The 22,492-nt window shown below is 42.4% G+C and overlaps 1 long non-coding RNA gene across 1 annotated transcript; it reads right to left on the bottom strand.

The window, feature by feature from the left end:
* Positions 1-13,527: 13,527 nt before the first annotated feature.
* LOC142744511 (uncharacterized) lies at positions 13,528-16,152 on the bottom strand. The gene is made up of 4 exons (XR_012881663.1): positions 15,906-16,152; positions 15,410-15,579; positions 13,831-13,971; positions 13,528-13,710 (listed from the first exon to the last, which is right to left on the bottom strand). It is a non-coding gene; the product is annotated as an uncharacterized LOC142744511 (long non-coding RNA).
* Between the last annotated feature and the right edge of the window lie 6,340 nt (positions 16,153-22,492).

The following is a 22,492-nucleotide window of genomic DNA, read 5'->3' as shown; positions in this document are numbered from 1 at the left end:
TCCAGCTACAGGAAGTCTGTTAGGACAAACTTTGTCTACATGCATTCTCTGGTATGACGGAATCTATGAACTCGGCAACAAATTATCTAATTTTCCATGAAATTGACCCTCTTTCGGGTGAAACATATTGTAAACATTTTCATAATATTTGGTATCAATCTCTTTCCATTATTTGTAGTTCTTTATTGCAGCTATGTGTGGAAAGGCTCCTACAAATAAAGCAGAGATTGATTGTGCATGTATCCCAAATCTGAACACATCTGTTGATTTATTTATCTATCTATCTATCTATCTATCTCATATCTATCTATCTATCTATCTATCTATCTATCTATCTCATATCTATCTATCTATCTATCTATCTATCTATCTATCTATCTATCTATCTCATATCTATATCTCATATGTATGTATCTATCTATCTATCTATCTATCTAATCTAGCTATCTCATGGCTGCTTTGTTCTAAAAACATTGCCACACCTGTCCACTGTTCGGGTCTGGTATTGCAGCTCAGATACATTGTAGTAAATACTGCAATACCCCAAACAACCTGTGGACAGGTGTGACACTGCTTTTGAATAAAAAAAAGCAGCCATGTTTGTTTGTTTTTTTTTAAATTCAGGACAACACCTTTTAGGCCCCATGCACACGACCGTGAAAAATCTCCATAATTGCGGACCGCAATACGGTCCGCAATTACCGACCCGCCCGGTTCTATTGGGTGCGGACACCTTTCCGTACCGCTACGGAAGGGTGTCCGTGCCGTAGAACCGTGCCGGGAATTCTGGAGCATGTCCTACTTTTCGTTTTATGGGCCGTGCCCACAATCGCGGGCCATGATTACGGGCACGGCCATGTGCATGAGGCCTAAATTAGGGTGTATTCACAAGTGCAAGTTTTGATCAGATGTTTTAATCTAGTTTTTGAAGCCAAAACCAGGAGTGGATTCAAGTAGGGGAGAAGTAGTATCTGTCCTTTATTCTTTCTCTCCCTTATGATTCATGTTTGTTTTAAATTTAAAAAAAAAATGTTTTCATCGCTGCATTCCAAAATTGATTTACATTGGCTGCTTCCTCTGGTGGCTGGTGTTTAAAACTGTATGCGGTATATGTCTAGTGTGTGTGCGGCGTATGCGATGCATGTCCAGTGTGTGGCGCATGCGGTGCTTGTCTGGTGTGTTTGGCGTATTTGGTGTGTGGCGTATGCGGGGCGAGTCCAGGGTGTGTGGCATATCCGTTGCGTGTCCACTGTCTGTGGCGTATGCGGTGTGTGTCCAGTGTGTGGCGTATGCGGTGTGTGTCCAGTGTGTGGCGTATGTGGCGCGTGTCCAGTGTGTGGCGTATGTGGTGCGTGTCCACTGTGTGGCGTATGCGGTGCTTGTCCATTGTGTGGCGCATGCGGTGCGTGTCCACTGTGTGGCGTATGCGGTGCATGTCCAGTGTGTGTGTGGCATATGCTGTGCGTGTCCAGTGTGTGTGGGGGGCATATGCGGTGCATGTCCAGAGTGTGTGTGGCGTATGCGGTGCGTGTCCAGTGTGTGTGTGTGGCGTATGCGGTGCTTGTCCATTGTGTGGCGCATGCGGTGCGTGTCCACTGTGTGGCGTATGCGGTGCATGTCCAGTGTGTGTGTGGCATATGCTGTGCGTGTCCAGTGTGTGTGGGGGGCATATGCGGTGCATGTCCAGAGTGTGTGTGGCATATGCAGTGCGTGTCCAGTGTGTGTGTGTGGTGTATGTGGTGCGTGTCCAGTGTGTGAGGCGAGTGCAGTACGTGTCCTGTGTGTGAGTGGCGTATTTGCAGTGGCGGATCCTCATAAGGGCGGTTCTGGTGGCCGCCTAGGGCTCCCAGGGGACCCATGGCCATCCGAACTGCACATAATTAAAAAAATTGCCTTTTAGGGCCCGCTGCTGCTACGGGGCCCGAGGCATAAGGGGGCTTGCGTTGCCCCACCCAGAACATTTATGGGCCAGGCGGCACAGGCCCCCTCATGCCCGGTGGCGTTGCTAGCATCGGAGGGGGCCCGGTTCTAGCGACAGCCACATTCACTGGAATCTGCATCACTGCATCACGCTGATCTGCGCAAACGTCCCATCGGAGGCTGTGCAGCGCAGCGTCCGTCTATATACAAGGGGAGGGCTGTGTGGCACTATATACAAGGGAAGCTGTGTGGTTTTATACACAAGGGGCTGTGTGGCACTATACACAAGGGGGAGCTGTGTGGCACTATACACAAGGGGGAGCTGTGTGGCACTATACACAAGGGGAACTGTGTGGCACTATACACAAGAGGGAGCTGTGTGGCACTATATACAAGGGGAGGCTGTGTGACACTATACACAAAGGGGGAGCTGTGTGGCACTATATACAAGGGGGGCTGTGTGGCGATATCTACAGAGGTCTGTGTGTGGCGCTATCTACAGGGGCCTGTGTGTGGCAAAATCTATAGGGGCCTGTGTGTGGTGCAATCTACAGGGGCCTGTGTGTGGCACTATCTACTAAGGGGGGCTGTGTGGCACTATCTATAAGGGCGGGGGCTGTGTGGCACTATATACAAGGGAAGGGTGGCTGTGTGGCACTATATACAAGGAAGGGGGCCATGTGGCACTATATACAAAAGGGGGGGGCTGTGTGGCACTATATACAAGGGGGGCTGTGTGGCACTATATATAAGGTGAGGGACTGTAGCGCTATCTACAGGGGGCTGTGTGCGGCGCTATTAACAGGGGGCACAAAGGGGGCATTATTACTGTGGAGGCACAAAGGGGGCACGGTTACTGCTGGGGAACTTTTATTGTGTCGAGCAATGAGGGATCATTATTACCAGTAACAGTAACAGTATGGGCGTATTATACAGTCACTATGCGGTTATGATGTGGAGGTATTATTCAGTAACAGTATGGCGGTATTATTCAGTCACTATGTGGTTATGGTGTGGCGGTATTGTTCAGTAACAGTATGGTGGTGATATTCAGTCACTGTGGTTATGGTTTGGTGGTATTATTCAGTAACATTACTGTATAGTGGTATTATTCAGTAACAGTATGGGGGTATTATTTAGTCACTATGTGGTTATGGTGTGGTGGTATTATTCAGTAACATTACTGTATAGTGGTATTATTCAGTAACAGTATGGGGGTATTATTTAGTCACTATGTGGTTATGGTGTGGTGGTATTATTCAGTAACATTACTGTATAGTGGTATTATTCAGTAACAGTATGGGGGTATTATTTAGTCACTATGTGGTTATGGTGTGGTGGTATTATTCAGTAACAGTATGGGGGTATTATTTAGTCACTATGTGGTTATGGTGTGGTGGTATTATTCAGTAACAGTATGGGGGTATTATTTAGTCACTATGTGGTTATGGTGTGGTGGTATTATTCAGTAACAGTATGGGGGAATTATTCAGTCACCAGGTGGTTATGGTGTGGTTGTATTATTTAGTAACTGTATGGGGATATTATTTAGTCACTCTGTGATTATGGTGTGGTGGTATTATTTGGACCTTATATTGTGTTATTATTGGTAATATTGGTCTTATAATAGTGAGTTGTGTTCAGTAACAGTATGCAGGTAACATTTAATCTGGTATAGTGGTATGATTAAATAACTGTATATGTATATAGATAATTTTTTTATGTGAGAGGGGGATATATGCTTTGGGTCTTGCAACATTCCTGCACGCGCTAGAAATCAGTGATGCAGTTCTCTGCACACCGCCTTCTGAATTGACTGCATTATTCTTACAGTAAAGCCAGATTCACACTGCAGTTTTTCACGTCCAAGGTACATCCGTGCTCTGCGCTGCAGGATGCGATATCACGTATCCCCCATAGACTAGAGTCTATGGAGGAATGCATGAAGCATGAAAAAATAGGACATGCCCTATTTTCTCACGGACCCTTTACACGGCCCCCTTTAAACAACGGCCCTGTGAACAGCCACATTGAATTATATAGGTTCATGTGACGGCCGTTGTTTCAACGGCTGTCACACAGACGTTTAACATTAACGTCGTGTGAATAAGACCTTAGGGTGTTTTTACATCAGTGTTGGGTTTCCGTTGATGGGTTAGACCTTTCCGTCAGATGAACTCATCAACGGAGGGTAGACACGCTGGTGCGTTCAGTGTAGCGCGTGTGCAGCCCCGGACATCTATGGGCATCACAGACCTGTTATTGCACAGACTGTAGCTTCCATTTGCATTACCATTGATTTCAATGGTAATGTTTCTGTTGCAAATGGTTTCTGTATGTCTCCATTCTGTAAGGTTTCCGTTTTTTGGGCGGAATCAATAGCGCAGTCAATTTTTTTTTTTTTTTAATTTGATGTGTTAAAGGTTATGTACACCTTTTAAAAACGACTTTTTGAGATACAGCTGCTTTGTATACAAAGCAGCTGTATCTAGCACTAAAACCTGTGTCCGTCAGGTCAGCGGTACTGATGGGTTCAGTGACAGCAGGTCCTGTGTGTCTCTGACAAGCAGGATCGAGAGGTTATTCATCACATCTAAGTTCATACACTACGGTTTTACATTTGAAAAAAATTATTAATAAGATTGCTTGTTTTAAAGTTTTAATAAAAGTTCAAAGAAGAAAAGCGTTGTTTAGGCGTCTCCCATGGGCAAAAGGGGCTGGGGGGTTGCATTGCGTGTAAGGGAGAAGGAGGGGGCCCATGTTGTGTCAACAGCCCAGGGCCCATGGTACACTTAATCCACCACTGCGTATGTGTCGGTGGTGTATGCGGTATGTGTCCAGTGTTTGAGTTGCGTATGTGTCCAGTGTGAGCGGCGTATGCGGCATGTGTCCGGTGTGTGAGTGGTGTTTGTGGTATGTGTCTAGTGTGTAAGTTGTGTCAGTGTGTGAGTGGTGTATGTAGTACGTGTCCAGTGTGTGAGTGGCTTAGACGTTGCAACGTAGCCGAATTGCCTCATCCACACGTACTGGAAAAAATGTGTGCAGATTTTATTTCAAATCCTCCGCATACTCATAATGTTGGGCAAAAGCAAAAGATTTTCACAGCAAATGTAACTCTTTGCGATGCAAAAAATCACATCAAAATCTGTATGTAACAATCGCTGAGGCCAAATCCGTGGCATAAGGGTATGTGCACACGATAGCAGGCATTTACGTGTGAAAAGACAGACTGTTTTCAAGAGAAAACAGCTGCCTTGTTTCACACGTAAATGCTCCTCCTCGTATTATGCGAGGCGTCTGTGACGCTCGTAAATCTTGAGCTGCTCTTCATTGAGTTCAATGAAGAATGGCTCAAATTACGTTGCAAAGAAGTGTCCTGCACTTCTTTGCCGAGGCAGTTAATTTACGCGTCGTCGTTTGACAGCTGTCAAACGACGACGCGTAAATTACAGGTCGTCGGCACAGTACGTCGGCAAACCCATTCAAATGAATGGGCAGATGTTTGCCGACTTATTGGAGCCATATTTTCGGGCGTAAATCGAGGCATAATACGCCTCGTTTACGCCTGAAAATAGGTCGTGTGAACCCAGCCTAAAAATACGTGTGAATCTAGTCTTAGGGTATATTCACACACAGAAGATTTGTTGCAGAAATTTCTGTCTGTCTTAGGCTTCGTTCACATCTGCGTTGGCGATCCGTTCATGGGTTCCGTCGGACCTTTCCATCAGGGGAATCCATGAACAGAATCTAAACTGAAACAAACGGTGATGCAAACGGAAACCTGTGGTTTCCGTTTGTTTCAGTTTGCATTCCGTTCATGGATCCCCTGACGGAAAGGTCTGACATAACCCATGAACGGAGTCCCAACGCAGATGTGAACGGAATCCCAACGCAGATGTGAACGAAGCCTTATTTACCTGAATGGGGTTTTCAGAAATCCATGCACATGCTGCAGAAACAATCCTATTCAGAAGTATAGAACTGATTTTCAGTTGCAGAAATTTCTGCAGCATTTAACAGAATAAGGCCTGATTTACACGAGCGTGTGCGTTTTGCGCGCGCAAAAAACGCTGCGTTTTGCGCGCGCAAAAGGCATTTGACAGCTCCGTGTGTCATCCGTGTATGATGCGCGGCTGCGTGATTTTCGCGCAGCCGCCATCATAGAGATGAGGCTAGTCGACGCCCGTCACTGTCCAAGGTGCTGAAAGAGCTAACTGATCGGCAGTAACTCTTTCAGCACCCTCGACAGTGAGTTCCGATCACAATATACACCAACCTGTGAATCAAAAAAAGACGTTCATACTTACCATGAACTTCCTGCTTTCTCCAGTCCGGTCTCCCGGCCGTTGCCTTGGTGACGCGTCCCTCTCTTGTCATCCGGCCCCACCTCCCAGGATGACGCGGCAGTCCATGAGACCGCTGCAGCCTGTGATTGGCTGCAGGCTGTGCTTGGCCTGTGATTGGCTGCAGCTGTCACTTGGACTGAATTGTCATCCCGGGAGGTCGGACTGGAGGAAGAAGCAGGGGAGTTATCGGTAAGTCAGAACCTCTTGTTTTTTTTACACGTATATGTATATTGTGATCGGAAGTCACTGTCCATGGTGCTGAACCAGTTTAACTCTTTCAGCACCGTGGACAGTGACTGTCTCCTGCCGTCGCGTACCCGAACATTTTTTGCCGGGTTCGGTCAAAACGAGTTCGGCCGAACCCGGTGAAGTTCGGTGCGCTCATCTCTAATTTGACACTCCGTTTGGATGTTTGTAACCAGAAAAGCACGTGGTGCTTTTCTGTTTACATTCATCCTTTTGACAGCTCTTGCGTGATTTTCGCGCATGCAACGCAGTAGCGTCCGTGTGGCATGCGTTGTTTTCACGCACCCATTGACTTCAATGGGTGCGTGTTGCGTGAAAAACGCACGATTATAGAACATGTCGTGAGTTTTACGCAACGCACTCACGCTGCGCAAAATTCACGCATCGTCTAAACTGCCCCATAGAGTAATATAGGTGCGTACGACACGCGTGAAAAGCACGCGCGTCGCACGCACGTATATTACGCTCGTGTAAATGAGGCCTAATATTAATATCTTAAAGAGGGATCTTAGTGGCTGTTCACACACACACAGATATTTAGTTACGATATAACAAACAACACAAGCTGCAACGTTTCCGTCCTGCTATGAGACCTTTTTCAAGCATGCTTTAACTCCTTAATAACCAGCCTATTTTAGACCTTAATGACCAAGCCATTTTTTATGAATTTCCATTGTCTCATTCAAAGAGCTATAACCTTTTTATTTTTGCGTCGACATAGCTAGATAAGGTCTTGTCTTTTGTGGGACAAGTTGTAATTTTTAATAGCACCATTTTGGGGTACATAGAATTTATTAATTAACTTTTATTAACTTTTTGTTGGGGGGGATAGAAAAAAAAACAGCAATTTCGCCATACTTTTTTGCGTCCTAAATTTATGCAGTTTACCGTGTGGTATAAATAACACAATAACTTTTATTCATTGGGTTGTTGCGATTGCAACTATACCAAATTTGTAACAATATGTAGACTCCAAACAAAATTATAGTAGAGGCTGGAGACTGTTTAAACCACCACTGTCCCCCCATATCATCTAGGCGGCTCCATGTACTAATCTATATAACACAGAGAAACAATTGAGAGCCTTTGACGTCAATGTATATATATAAAAGTTTTGAATTTTATTAAACATACACCATACAAGTTAAAATCAACAGAAAGATATGACTCTAGTTTAATAGACGGAGACCGCACACAATATATTGTTGGTAACTATAGTCTATGGGCAAACATGTGAATATGTTAGACAGACTTCTATTTCAGAAATGTGTTACAAAAGACAGTGCATTGAACACGGTTAGCTTGTCAAATCATGGACTTACCCATTAGTAGCAACAGAGAGTAGAAAAGTGTCTGATCCGCCGTATAAACCGTTTCACCACGTATGCTTCCCCTTGAGGAAGTGTAAAACGGACAGGCATCTGCTAGGTCATGCCAGAGGCATGATCTAGCAGGCATTCACTACAGGCAGACCTGGGGGCCTTTATTAGGCCCCGGGCTGCCATCGGAGACACAGACACTCGGCGATTTTATCGCCGGGTGTCAGTGGGATGAGAGGGAGCTCCCTCTCTCCAAAACCAATCAGATGTGGTGCACGCTATTGAGCACCGCATCTGAAGGGTTAAACGGGTGAGATCGATACTAATATCGATCTCACACGTTCGAGCAGGGACGCCCCCAGCCATCAGCTACCTCTGGCAGCTGAGAGCAGGGAGATTTGACAGCTCCCTGCTCTGTTTATTTATTCTGATGCAGAGACGTAAAAAGTCTATTGCATCGGAATAAAGCCCGTTAGTGACGGACGTAAAAACACTATGGGGCGGTCACTAACGGGTTAAAAATGTCCCATAGCAGGATGGAAACGTTGCAGCTTGTCTTGACTGAATAAACCACTTTTCTTACTACTTTGGAGTGCTGTGGGATTTCTTCTACATTTATCTATATTCCCTGGATCAGGATTACCCACCTACACCCATTACCATCTTGGATTTGAATATTGAGTGCTGCTTATTTCTGTTTGTGTGTATATATATATATATATATATATATATATATATATATATTTTCCTCTGGTGGGCCAAAGGAATTCCAGCCCGACACTGTATGAAACTACACAGTGGAATCATATTATTATGAGCACCATCTAATATCCAGAGTAACTGCCATGTGCAGAACGGGCAGCAGCTAGATGGCTGGGAGTGACTCAATAATGTGCTGGTAGGTTGTCTTGGGTATCTGGAGTCATGCTGACTGAAGTGCATCCCACATTTGCCGGACAGTGCGTGGGGGAGGATCCATAGAGCGAACAAGAGGATCGAGGTGGTCCCACAGATGCTCAATTGGGTTCAAGTCTGGCGAATTAGTGGGCCAGGGAAGTACTTGGAAGTCTTGATCGTGCTATTCCAACCACTGTCGGACACTGTCTAGCCGTATGGGTGGACGTGATCTGCAACATTGGATTCATATCCAATCGGTTCAGAGTGCCTTCCACATGGATTAGTGGGTCCAGAGAATGGCATGAAAAAATTTGCCTGACCATAATGCTGTTGCCACCAGCTTGTGTTCTTCCAGCAATAGTTGCAGGGTGTTTGTTCTCTGATGTTTCTCGCCTGACACGCCAACATCCATCTGTTTGTTGAAGCAGAAAACATGACTCATCGGAGAAGGCAACCCTGTGCCAATCATCCGTGGTCCAAATCCGATACTGCCGTGCAAATTGAAGCCCTTTTTTCCGATGCACCTGTGTTAGCAGTGACCATCCATTTGCTTTGCAGCCCCATACGTAGTAGGGTTCGCTGAACTGTTGTTTTAGACACACATCTGGTAGCCCCTGGTTGATTTGCACTGTAAACTGCTCCACATTAGCGTGTCGTGGTGTTCCGCAGTTTCCACGTCGGTTATTCCCAATGGTGCCATTTGTCCACTTACAATACACTTTCACAACAGCAGCACGCGAACAGTTCACAAACTGTGCCGTTTGAGAAATACTGCCACCTTTGGCCCAAAAGCCAATAATTATCCCTTTTTTGCAATTCTGATAAATTGCCCCTTTTACCCATGGCAACAACGAGTGATATGTGTTCAGACAGCCTATCGCGCACCTTATATACCCACCAAGCCAAATCACGACACCTCACTTCCTTCATGGGCTAAGTGCTGCCGACGTCGAAAGTAGGAGGTGGTCATAATAATGTGACTCGACTGTGTATATAGGCATTCGGCTTTATACATCTGGCTGTAGGTTTGGCAGAGCCGTTTCAAACACTCAAGTCACACATAAACACCGGCTGCTGTGTGAATTTAGCCTAAATTGACAACTAGGCGCAGGGCCGGCCTTTGGGGTGTGTGAGGGCACATCACTCCAGCAAGAGGAAGGGGACGCTGCGCTGGCACCCCTTCCCTTGCATTTCTGAAGGGCCCGGCAGTGCCGGTGTTAGGAGGACGGACAAACTGGCAATTGCCCAGGGCCCCCTGCCCACTATAGCCCACACCGCCCGGCACATAACATTTATGGACCGGGCAGCATTAGCCCCATCATGCACGCTAGCATCGGGGGGTGCCCTAGTGCTAGTGACTGCCACATTCACTTGTATCTGCGTACCTCGGATGCAGATACAATTGAATACTATAGGCTGCAAGACGCTGGAACAGTCTCCCTGCATCACGCTGGCCTATGCATCTGTCCTGTCTGGAGGTTGTGGAGCGCTCGGTCAGTTGCGGGAACGGGGCTGGTTAGGTAAAAAAAAAAAATTCTGGGGGGCTGTGTATCTAAAACAGGGGGTGATTGAAGTGCGGCACCATCTACAAGGGGGTGCTGTGTGGCACTATCTACAGGGAGGACGGTTGTGTGGCACTATATTGGAGGGCAGTGTGGCACTATCTACTACGGTAGGCTGTGTGGCACTATACAGGGAGGGAGGGCTGTATGACACTATACAGGTGGAGGGCTGTGTGGCACTATTGTCACGATCTGTGGGTATGTGGACCCACTAGGCCGCACCGCCATAGCATGGAGGCAGCTGGCCAAACAACAGGGAACCCCAGCAATACAAAGTCCCGCACAAGGGTACTTGGATAGTCCAGACAGTGGCCGCAGCTCTGGCACGGATGGAGGTGGGTGCATCAGGTAACTCCAGAGGTGGTGAATGACAGCAGGTGCCGCAGGTTGCTCCAGACGTGGCGAATCCCTCTGGACGTGGCAGATGACAGAGGACGTGGCGAATGACACAGGTGCAGTAAAAACGACTCCAACTAGTAGGCACTGGAACAAGAACACTGCACGTGATACAGGAACAGGTAACAGGGCACGGGTAACAACTGGAATGGGAAACACTAAGGGACCATTTGCAAGACAGACTTGGGATATACTAACAATGCTCAGGCAAGGATCAGACGGGCTGGGGCCTTCTTATAGTCCAGGAAATGATGTGTGTTGATGATGATTTTCTTCATGTGCGCGCGCTGGCCCTTTAAGAGAGGGCACGAGCGCGTGTGCACCCTACGGGACACAACGGACCGGAGCGGAAGTGAGCACTGGCGTCTCCTGGGAAGGATATGGTGACCAGCGCTCACAGATCCATGGCTGCGGGCGTCAGGAGGTGAGTAAACCCGAAGGCCTGCGGCCATGGACACTACAACTATCATCTACAGTGGGCTGTGTGTGGCACTGTATACAGTGGGCTGTGTGTGTAGCGCCATCTACAGGGGGCTGTGTGTGGCGATATCTACAGGGTGTTGTGTGTTTGTGGCGCTATCGGCAGGGCACAAAGGGGGCATTATTACTGTGTGGGGGCACAAAGGGGGCATGGTTACTGAGGGGAACTTTTGTTCTGTCGAGCACTGAGGGATCGTTATTTCCATCTGGGGCAATGTGGATTACGAGTTTGTTTAGAGGATGGGGTATAGGTGGGGAGGATGCTGGAGAAGCGAGAAACCAAAATGTTTGCGTGTCAAATTCTGCAAGTTGTGGCTGAAATAAGTCGTCACAGTCTTTTGGGCCGGATGGATAAAAAAAGGAAAAGTGAACGACCCTAATCAGAAAACATCATGTCACGGCCGTGGTCGCGGATCACTGCCATTCCTTACCTTGCGACGGCAAGTATCGGAGCCGTGCCTTGCCTGGCCTGCTGGAATACACCACGTCTGGTGTCATCTGCCATCCCAGATACCATACGCCACGTCTAGCGCAACCTGCCACGCCTGCTGGAATACCTGCACAATACGGTGTAGTACTGAGGCACATGAAGTGCCTATGGCTACATAATGCTGGACAAAAAATGTCCAATATTGCCCAATATTTATCTGAGCATCACATGCACTATGCTCACAGCATGTACACTTCAATCTGACTTAGCTACATATGTAATACTATAAATCCTATATACAGGGCATGCATGCTGCATCATCTGGCAAAATATATATATATCCTCCCTTATGACTTGCGACTGTACTCCCAAAATATATTAAACCGAGCAAAGAAAGGACCGAGGAGTCTTTAAGTCAAAAAAATATATATAATCTCTTTATTCAACATATTACACTATCAATACAATACGAGTTTCTAAAATGAATCACAAATAAAAGCATGGCCGCCACATGAGTCAAAATATTATTAATCAGAATATAATCATGTGAGTAGGTATGGCTACAAGTAATATATTTAAACTACTTTACAAGTGGGTGAAAGGGATGTAACTTCCAACCATGCAAAGTGCAATTGAGACAGGACTGATATACCAATCATATAGTGTCCACAAAAGGACTGATGCATGTATGAGTACTGAAATACCCGCATATATATAAGAACCCAGACAGCACCAGCAGCAATTAGTACAAAGACCGAAGTACTTAACAAAGTACTAACCCATGTAGCTGAGACTCCACAAATGGCGGCCGGCCCCAACGCGTTTCGGCTTCCGCCTTCGTCCGGGGGTGGCATCTACAAATATGACCCTCCTATTTAAACTAAGATGACGACCAATCAGAAATCGATTGGCCAGGTGAAAGTATTATACTATATACTTACCCCAATCAACTGTGGCGTCATGTCCGCGTTTGTCAATAGACAAACATCACATAGTGTGGGCATCATGTGATACGTGATGGGTGCGCCGCGTGATGATGTCACAGCGGCGCCCTTCATCCTGTGCACATTCAGATGCCGACTCGCAGTGAGTTGCTAAGGACGCCAGCGCATGCGCACTAGATTGGGGTACGTTAATGATAATTCCACCGGATACAGTATATATATACGTGTAACGAAAGATTACACTCCATACAATGAAAACTAAGTATGCAATATTTCTAAATATGTCAATCCCCTAAGCGATCCATAAAAATATGTAATTTGTGATTTTTTATATATACTTTTAGATAGTTTTTTGAAACAACAAAAGAGTCCTTTTGATATACATCACACAATTTACAAGGGAATGCGCAAATAAATTTAAAAACATCACTTTGTATTACAACATATAAAAATTATTCAATAAACAGTAAATGTGGGGTAAACCATATCCACACAAGGTATACCGTATTTAGAAGGCACACATATAAATATTATATGCATACACATATTTTATGTTAAATGTGACATGATGAAATATTAAAACAAATATAAGTAAGTGTAATCATAATACGAAATATAATAGATTTAATAACCTTTAAGTCATTCTAAAATAAGTATTATGCATGTTATGCATGTATAAACAAACGTGCACAAAAGATACATGATAATCTGTTATATACAAAAAGAATATAAAAATAAACATATATTATATGGTGGTAAACAATTATTATCATACTAATACATACATACGTACATAAGGCATATAGCCATATGATCAAGTGAAAAAATATATATATATATATACACATATATTTTTGTGAAATATATAAGGCAATTAATGCTAATATTATGAATACGTAGATATAGAAAAATATATACATATAAGTGACTAAAGTGCAGTAGTGCAGAAATTCATAGAATATAAAATTGTTTATTAAAAATTGCGCATTTCATTACTTTGTTTACACTGTCATATATAGACTATTATAGAAATTGAGAACATATAGATCACAAGTTGCTCGATATATATCTATAAATCATTGTGACACATCGCTTAAGCATGATTTGTTGTCTTTCACTGCAAAGATGATGAATATCGATGGTATTTCATGCACGTATATATCTGATAAACTAGGAAGGAAAGGAACATGTGTGTTAAAATCACAAAAATATTATTACATTACACAAAATGAAAGTTAAAAAATGATGCCACACAAACACATACACAGTGATCAGAGAAACGAAGCATACCCATGCGATTCGTTTAAGCCTCTCGGCTGCATGGTCTTCAAAGTCCAGATCCATTTGCTTTCCAATCTTAACAATTTCTTCATCAAATCTCCACCTCTTATGTTTAGTTCCACATGATCTATTCCTCGTACCTTCAATAACCTGGAATTACAGTTATGATGTTGTTTAAAATGACGTGGAATCGTTTTTAATTTTTCTATTTTATCAACATCATGGACCTCCTTTGCGGATTCAATATCTCGCACATGTTCACGGACTCTAATTCGGAATTCGCGTGTGGTCAATCCTATGTACACTTTGTTACATGGACACATTGCATAGTATACCACCCCGCGTGTAGCACATGTAATGTGCCATACAATTTTAAATGTTTTAATTCTTTCAGAGTCAGTGAACTCTTCTGCGCGTTCGATGTTGGGGCATGAAATGCACCCTCCACAAGGGGAACACCCCCATTTGGGGCCCTTAGTTCCAAAGAATTTCATTCCCTGCGGAACTGGGGTGTAAAAACTTCGGACTAAATGGTCTTTCAGATTTTTAGCACGACGGTAGGTTACAGATGGAAAAGTGGGCAATATTTTATTGAGTATAGGATCGGCTTTCAGGATTGGCCAAAATCTCTTTAAATGGTCTTTCATCTCTTCCCACCGGGAATGGTATGGCGTGATAAACCTCACCTCATTGATTTTATTTACTCGAGTCGATGGTTGTAGGAGTTTATTTCTCTCCATTTCTTGAGCTCTTTTTTTCGCTTTCCTAATGCATCGATTGCTATAGCCCCGATCCATAAACCTATATTCTAAGTCCTTAGCCTGTGTTCTAAAGTCTTCTTCCCTAGAGCACGTACGTTTTAATCTAAGAAATTGGCCTGTGGGGATAGCAGCAATAGTTTGTTTCGGGTGTGCAGAGGTAGCGTGCAGAAGAGAGTTCACAGATGTCTCTTTCCTGAATAGATCAGTTTGGACATCACCATTTTCATCACATTGGATTTTGATGTCCAAAAATTCTACTTGTTTTTTATTACATTTATATGTGAGTTTGATATTCTGATCGTTCAGGTTCAGTTCTGCCATAAATTGTTGCAATTGCTCAAAAGTTCCCTGCCAGATCAAGAAGATATCATCAATGAAGCGGGCCCAAAAAATGACCCGGTTCATTGACGTACCGTGATCTGACAGGAATAAATTTCTCTCCCACAGCCCCAGGAAAAGATTGGCATATGAGGGCGCACAAGATGCCCCCATTGCCGTTCCCTGGAGCTGTAGGTAGAAAGACTCGTTAAACGTAAACACATTGTGTGTCAAAGCAAAATCTAATAATGTACCAAGCAGTTTAATGAGCCCTTCCTCCAAATTACTCATGCTCAGAAAGAAATTGGTAGCTTTAATCCCATCGTGGTGTCTGATGCTGGTATACAGCGATTCAACGTCGCAGGTGACTAACCACATATCGACATCTAGATGGGTGCATTCCAATTTCTGTAGAAGATCTGATGAGTCCCTAATGTAAGAGGGTAAGCATTCCACTAATGGCTTCAGATGATAATCTATAAATCTGCAAATATTTTCTGTAAAGTTACCTTGGCCAGAGATGATCGGTCTTCCTGGTGGAATCTTTATATTTTTGTGGACTTTTGGCAACAGGTACAATGTTGCTACTACAGGTATTGGGACAAGCAGTGCATCATATAAGTTTTTAGTCATAACTCCATCATCCATCGCTTGTTTCAGAATTTTTGCCAATTGTTCACTATATAAGGAAATAGGATTAAATGTTAATTTTTTATAGCATTTTTTATCCCTTAACTGACGATTCGCTTCGTTTTCGTACATTGTCCTCGGCCATACAACAATATTTCCCCCCTTATCGGCGGGTTTATAAATGACATCTCTCAGATTTTTTAATTTACGAAGGCTTTCTCTTTCCTGTTTAGATAGATTATCGTCAACCACCGTTGTCGATATCTTTTCAAATTCTTTGGACACTGTTTTTACGAATGTGTCAATTGCTGGACATAGGAATAAAGGTGGAAATTTTACCGATTTTCTTTTTATACAGTCAGGAATGGCTCTTACCTGTATGTCATCTTGTTCGCCCATAAGTATTTCTAAATCTCTTAGTGTATTCCTTTCCTCAATAGTTTCAAAAATCTGATCCTCTTCCTTGTAGTGCCATCTCTTAAACATCAAGGTTCTGGCAAACAGGTTCAGATCTTTTATTGCTGTAAATGCATCAAATGATGCAGTTGGTGAGAAGGTCAAACCTCTACTTAACACATTTATATCTGTTACAGAAAGTATATGTTCCGACAAATTGATTACCTTAGGGTTCCGATCCAGAGGCTCACCAGGCCTTTTAGCTCTTCTCTTATTGTAGCCACTGTCTTTATAATCAAATTTACGTTTGGATCTAGTTGGCCTTTGGCTAAGTGTGAGAGACTGTTGTGCTTCATTCTCACTCTGAAGTGAAGTAGAGGATATGGATGATGATCTGCTCAAGTTTCCCTGACGTTCTTTTTGTCTCCAACGATATACTCTATGTTGAGATGCATCATTTTGATCTCTTAGAAGTTTTTTGGTTTTAATACCTTGAATCTCCTTTTCCCATATCTCAAACTGTTTATCCAAATCTTGGCTGAACAGTGAGAGATTATCTGGTGTAGTTGTATCTTTCAGTGCAACCTGAAGTGCCTCAATTTCACCATCTAGTATTTCTAGTGTTCCTTTATTAAGGTCCATAAGTAGATTCATAAACTTTTTTGAGCATATATTACAGGCTTCTTCCCAATCAGAGATGAAGTTCTCATTATCTATAGGGAAGGAGGGAAATAGCTGTATACGCAACCCCCTAGGTATTAACCCTTTCTGTATGTATTGTTCAAGAAAAGCTCTGTTCCACCAGGTTTTTGTTCGTCTGTGGAGTAAATTCTTAAGTTTCTTTTGTATGTCTAGACTGTTTCTCTGATCACTGGTGCTCGTATCTGCGGACTCATTATTAAAAACAGATTCAATTTTGGACTGCCAGGCACGTTCTCTGGCTTTGTAGTCCATCGGGATTGTGATGCCCAATTCTGTAATAAATACAGACGAAAATACAATAAATCCTATATACAGGGCATGCATGCTGCATCATCTGGCAAAATATATATATATCCTCCCTTATGACTTGCGACTGTACTCCCAAAATATATTAAACCGAGATGACATACAGGTAAGAGCCATTCCTGACTGTATAAAAAGAAAATCGGTAAAATTTCCACCTTTATTCCTATGTCCAGCAATTGACACATTCGTAAAAACAGTGTCCAAAGAATTTGAAAAGATATCGACAACGGTGGTTGACGATAATCTATCTAAACAGGAAAGAGAAAGCCTTCGTAAATTAAAAAATCTGAGAGATGTCATTTATAAACCCGCCGATAAGGGGGGAAATATTGTTGTATGGCCGAGGACAATGTACGAAAACGAAGCGAATCGTCAGTTAAGGGATAAAAAATGCTATAAAAAATTAACATTTAATCCTATTTCCTTATATAGTGAACAATTGGCAAAAATTCTGAAACAAGCGATGGATGATGGAGTTATGACTAAAAACTTATATGATGCACTGCTTGTCCCAATACCTGTAGTAGCAACATTGTACCTGTTGCCAAAAGTCCACAAAAATATAAAGATTCCACCAGGAAGACCGATTATCTCTGGCCAAGGTAACTTTACAGAAAATATTTGCAGATTTATAGATTATCATCTGAAGCCATTAGTGGAATGCTTACCCTCTTACATTAGGGACTCATCAGATCTTCTACAGAAATTGGAATGCACCCATCTAGATGTCGATATGTGGTTAGTCACCTGCGACGTTGAATCGCTGTATACCAGCATCAGACACCACGATGGGATTAAAGCTACCAATTTCTTTCTGAGCATGAGTAATTTGGAGGAAGGGCTCATTAAACTGCTTGGTACATTATTAGATTTTGCTTTGACACACAATGTGTTTACGTTTAACGAGTCTTTCTACCTACAGCTCCAGGGAACGGCAATGGGGGCATCTTGTGCGCCCTCATATGCCAATCTTTTCCTGGGGCTGTGGGAGAGAAATTTATTCCTGTCAGATCACGGTACGTCAATGAACCGGGTCATTTTTTGGGCCCGCTTCATTGATGATATCTTCTTGATCTGGCAGGGAACTTTTGAGCAATTGCAACAATTTATGGCAGAACTGAACCTGAACGATCAGAATATCAAACTCACATATAAATGTAATAAAAAACAAGTAGAATTTTTGGACATCAAAATCCAATGTGATGAAAATGGTGATGTCCAAACTGATCTATTCAGGAAAGAGACATCTGTGAACTCTCTTCTGCACGCTACCTCTGCACACCCGAAACAAACTATTGCTGCTATCCCCACAGGCCAATTTCTTAGATTAAAACGTACGTGCTCTAGGGAAGAAGACTTTAGAACACAGGCTAAGGACTTAGAATATAGGTTTATGGATCGGGGCTATAGCAATCGATGCATTAGGAAAGCGAAAAAAAGAGCTCAAGAAATGGAGAGAAATAAACTCCTACAACCATCGACTCGAGTAAATAAAATCAATGAGGTGAGGTTTATCACGCCATACCATTCCCGGTGGGAAGAGATGAAAGACCATTTAAAGAGATTTTGGCCAATCCTGAAAGCCGATCCTATACTCAATAAAATATTGCCCACTTTTCCATCTGTAACCTACCGTCGTGCTAAAAATCTGAAAGACCATTTAGTCCGAAGTTTTTACACCCCAGTTCCGCAGGGAATGAAATTCTTTGGAACTAAGGGCCCCAAATGGGGGTGTTCCCCTTGTGGAGGGTGCATTTCATGCCCCAACATCGAACGCGCAGAAGAGTTCACTGACTCTGAAAGAATTAAAACATTTAAAATTGTATGGCACATTACATGTGCTACACGCGGGGTGGTATACTATGCAATGTGTCCATGTAACAAAGTGTACATAGGATTGACCACACGCGAATTCCGAATTAGAGTCCGTGAACATGTGCGAGATATTGAATCCGCAAAGGAGGTCCATGATGTTGATAAAATAGAAAAATTAAAAACGATTCCACGTCATTTTAAACAACATCATAACTGTAATTCCAGGTTATTGAAGGTACGAGGAATAGATCATGTGGAACTAAACATAAGAGGTGGAGATTTGATGAAGAAATTGTTAAGATTGGAAAGCAAATGGATCTGGACTTTGAAGACCATGCAGCCGAGAGGCTTAAACGAATCGCATGGGTATGCTTCGTTTCTCTGATCACTGTGTATGTGTTTGTGTGGCATCATTTTTTAACTTTCATTTTGTGTAATGTAATAATATTTTTGTGATTTTAACACACATGTTCCTTTCCTTCCTAGTTTATCAGATATATACGTGCATGAAATACCATCGATATTCATCATCTTTGCAGTGAAAGACAACAAATCATGCTTAAGCGATGTGTCACAATGATTTATAGATATATATCGAGCAACTTGTGATCTATATGTTCTCAATTTCTATAATAGTCTATATATGACAGTGTAAACAAAGTAATGAAATGCGCAATTTTTAATAAACAATTTTATATTCTATGAATTTCTGCACTACTGCACTTTAGTCACTTATATGTATATATTTTTCTATATCTACGTATTCATAATATTAGCATTAATTGCCTTATATATTTCACAAAAATATATGTGTATATATATATATATATTTTTTCACTTGATCATATGGCTATATGCCTTATGTACGTATGTATGTATTAGTATGATAATAATTGTTTACCACCATATAATATATGTTTATTTTTATATTCTTTTTGTATATAACAGATTATCATGTATCTTTTGTGCACGTTTGTTTATACATGCATAACATGCATAATACTTATTTTAGAATGACTTAAAGGTTATTAAATCTATTATATTTCGTATTATGATTACACTTACTTATATTTGTTTTAATATTTCATCATGTCACATTTAACATAAAATATGTGTATGCATATAATATTTATATGTGTGCCTTCTAAATACGGTATACCTTGTGTGGATATGGTTTACCCCACATTTACTGTTTATTGAATAATTTTTATATGTTGTAATACAAAGTGATGTTTTTAAATTTATTTGCGCATTCCCTTGTAAATTGTGTGATGTATATCAAAAGGACTCTTTTGTTGTTTCAAAAAACTATCTAAAAGTATATATAAAAAATCACAAATTACATATTTTTATGGATCGCTTAGGGGATTGACATATTTAGAAATATTGCATACTTAGTTTTCATTGTATGGAGTGTAATCTTTCGTTACACGTATATATATACTGTATCCGGTGGAATTATCATTAACGTACCCCAATCTAGTGCGCATGCGCTGGCGTCCTTAGCAACTCACTGCGAGTCGGCATCTGAATGTGCACAGGATGAAGGGCGCCGCTGTGACATCATCACGCGGCGCACCCATCACGTATCACATGATGCCCACACTATGTGATGTTTGTCTATTGACAAACGCGGACATGACGCCACAGTTGATTGGGGTAAGTATATAGTATAATACTTTCACCTGGCCAATCGATTTCTGATTGGTCGTCATCTTAGTTTAAATAGGAGGGTCATATTTGTAGATGCCACCCCCGGACGAAGGCGGAAGCCGAAACGCGTTGGGGCCGGCCGCCATTTGTGGAGTCTCAGCTACATGGGTTAGTACTTTGTTAAGTACTTCGGTCTTTGTACTAATTGCTGCTGGTGCTGTCTGGGTTCTTATATATATGCGGGTATTTCAGTACTCATACATGCATCAGTCCTTTTGTGGACACTATATGATTGGTATATCAGTCCTGTCTCAATTGCACTTTGCATGGTTGGAAGTTACATCCCTTTCACCCACTTGTAAAGTAGTTTAAATATATTACTTGTAGCCATACCTACTCACATGATTATATTCTGATTAATAATATTTTGACTCATGTGGCGGCCATGCTTTTATTTGTGATTCATTTTAGAAACTCGTATTGTATTGATAGTGTAATATGTTGAATAAAGAGATTATATATATTTTTTTGACTTAAAGACTCCTCGGTCCTTTCTTTGCTCGGTTTAATATGTAATACTATGTAGCCAACTGAGAGAACAGATGATGACATGAATCCTTATGTGATGTTCAGGGAGTGTAATTGGCAATTCCGTCACACCCTCCCTAGATATCAATGTGACCCGTTTCTCTGCACAGGAATGACATCTTGCACAGGAATAAAGCAATGAAGAAAATATAATGCAAATTAGCTACTTAATTTGTAGACTTTTTTGGGATCTTAATAAGGAAATAATACTGTTTCATCCAGGCATGTACTAGCATGTACCGCAGAAATAACATGTACTGAACAGGAGAGGGCGCTCTTTAACAATAAAAAAGGTCAGCTGGTATGATTACTCACAATACCTATTTCCTTCCATGGAACTGTGACACTACACCAAGTTTCTGACCAAACTCATTATTCTTGCCAAACACTGTTGAAAGAGGGAAGTATGTGCTGTTTTCAGTTAATTTTGTGTTGCATGACACTTTGTGTTGATAAGTTGACATATAATGAAACATGAACAAAGAGAGAAAATGAGGAATAAAAAAAATCTCTGCTGAGAAGTCATTATAAATGCTTAGTATTCGTTAAAACATTAACATAAGACTGGAAATAGCATGTTGTGTAGTATAGTAGTTTCTAATACAATTTTTGTTCAAGTACAAATTGTAATGTAACTAAAATTACCGTAAAATAAGTGAAATTAGATTGCGTACCCTATAGGGACAGGGATTGATGTGAGTGTCAACAATCTCTGAACAGCACTAAATTATTAAAATTACCGGTAAAAAATATATATAAATGGTTATTTAGCAAAATAAGACCCTTAGAACCCAAGATAAAGAGAAATAAAACAATAAATAAAAAAAAGATGTGGAGAGTCAGAGATAATACGGCCAAATACCATATGATATAGCCGATAACAATTCTATACATTATATATGGCCCACACAAATATCAGGAATGATTAGAAGAACCACCACCATGAACCCTCATTTTCTTAGGGCCTCCATCTTGCAACGACTTTCATACATGATGGTGGGGGTCCTATCAGATTGATGGTGCATAATGGAGGTTGTTATAATCATTTTTCTTGCTGCGTGGCCATGTTAGGAGGGTGCTGTTAGGGATCTGCCAGGTACTTCATCTAGGTATACTCCTGGGATTAATCAATCCACACCTGAGGCCAGACCTGTTCGACTGACACCATCTCCCACCAACCAGGGTGGCAGGCTCAGGAGTGGGAGAGCCTATCGCGGCCTGGTCTGTCGGAGTTAGCTCCGCCCCCTGTCCTTTATTACCTGCCCTGTTCTCTCCCCCAGTGCTTGTAATTCTTTTGGATTCCTGGCCCCACTGCTGCTTGCTCCAGCCTGCTTCTGCCGTGCTTCTGCCTTGCTGCAGTTCTGCTTGACCTGCTTTGCTTTGCCCCTGGCTTGCTTCTTTCTCCTTGCCCGCTTGGGTGTACTCACTTCGTCCTGGTCCTGACTGTCCGTTCGCCGCTCCGTTTCCTCGTGGCGTTCCGTGGCTACTGCCCCTTCCCTTGC

Source organism: Rhinoderma darwinii, chromosome 1 (genome assembly GCF_050947455.1).
Source record: "Rhinoderma darwinii isolate aRhiDar2 chromosome 1, aRhiDar2.hap1, whole genome shotgun sequence".
Taxonomy (NCBI): Eukaryota; Metazoa; Chordata; class Amphibia; order Anura; family Rhinodermatidae; genus Rhinoderma; species Rhinoderma darwinii.
This window is presented reverse-complemented; position numbering and strand designations above follow the sequence as displayed.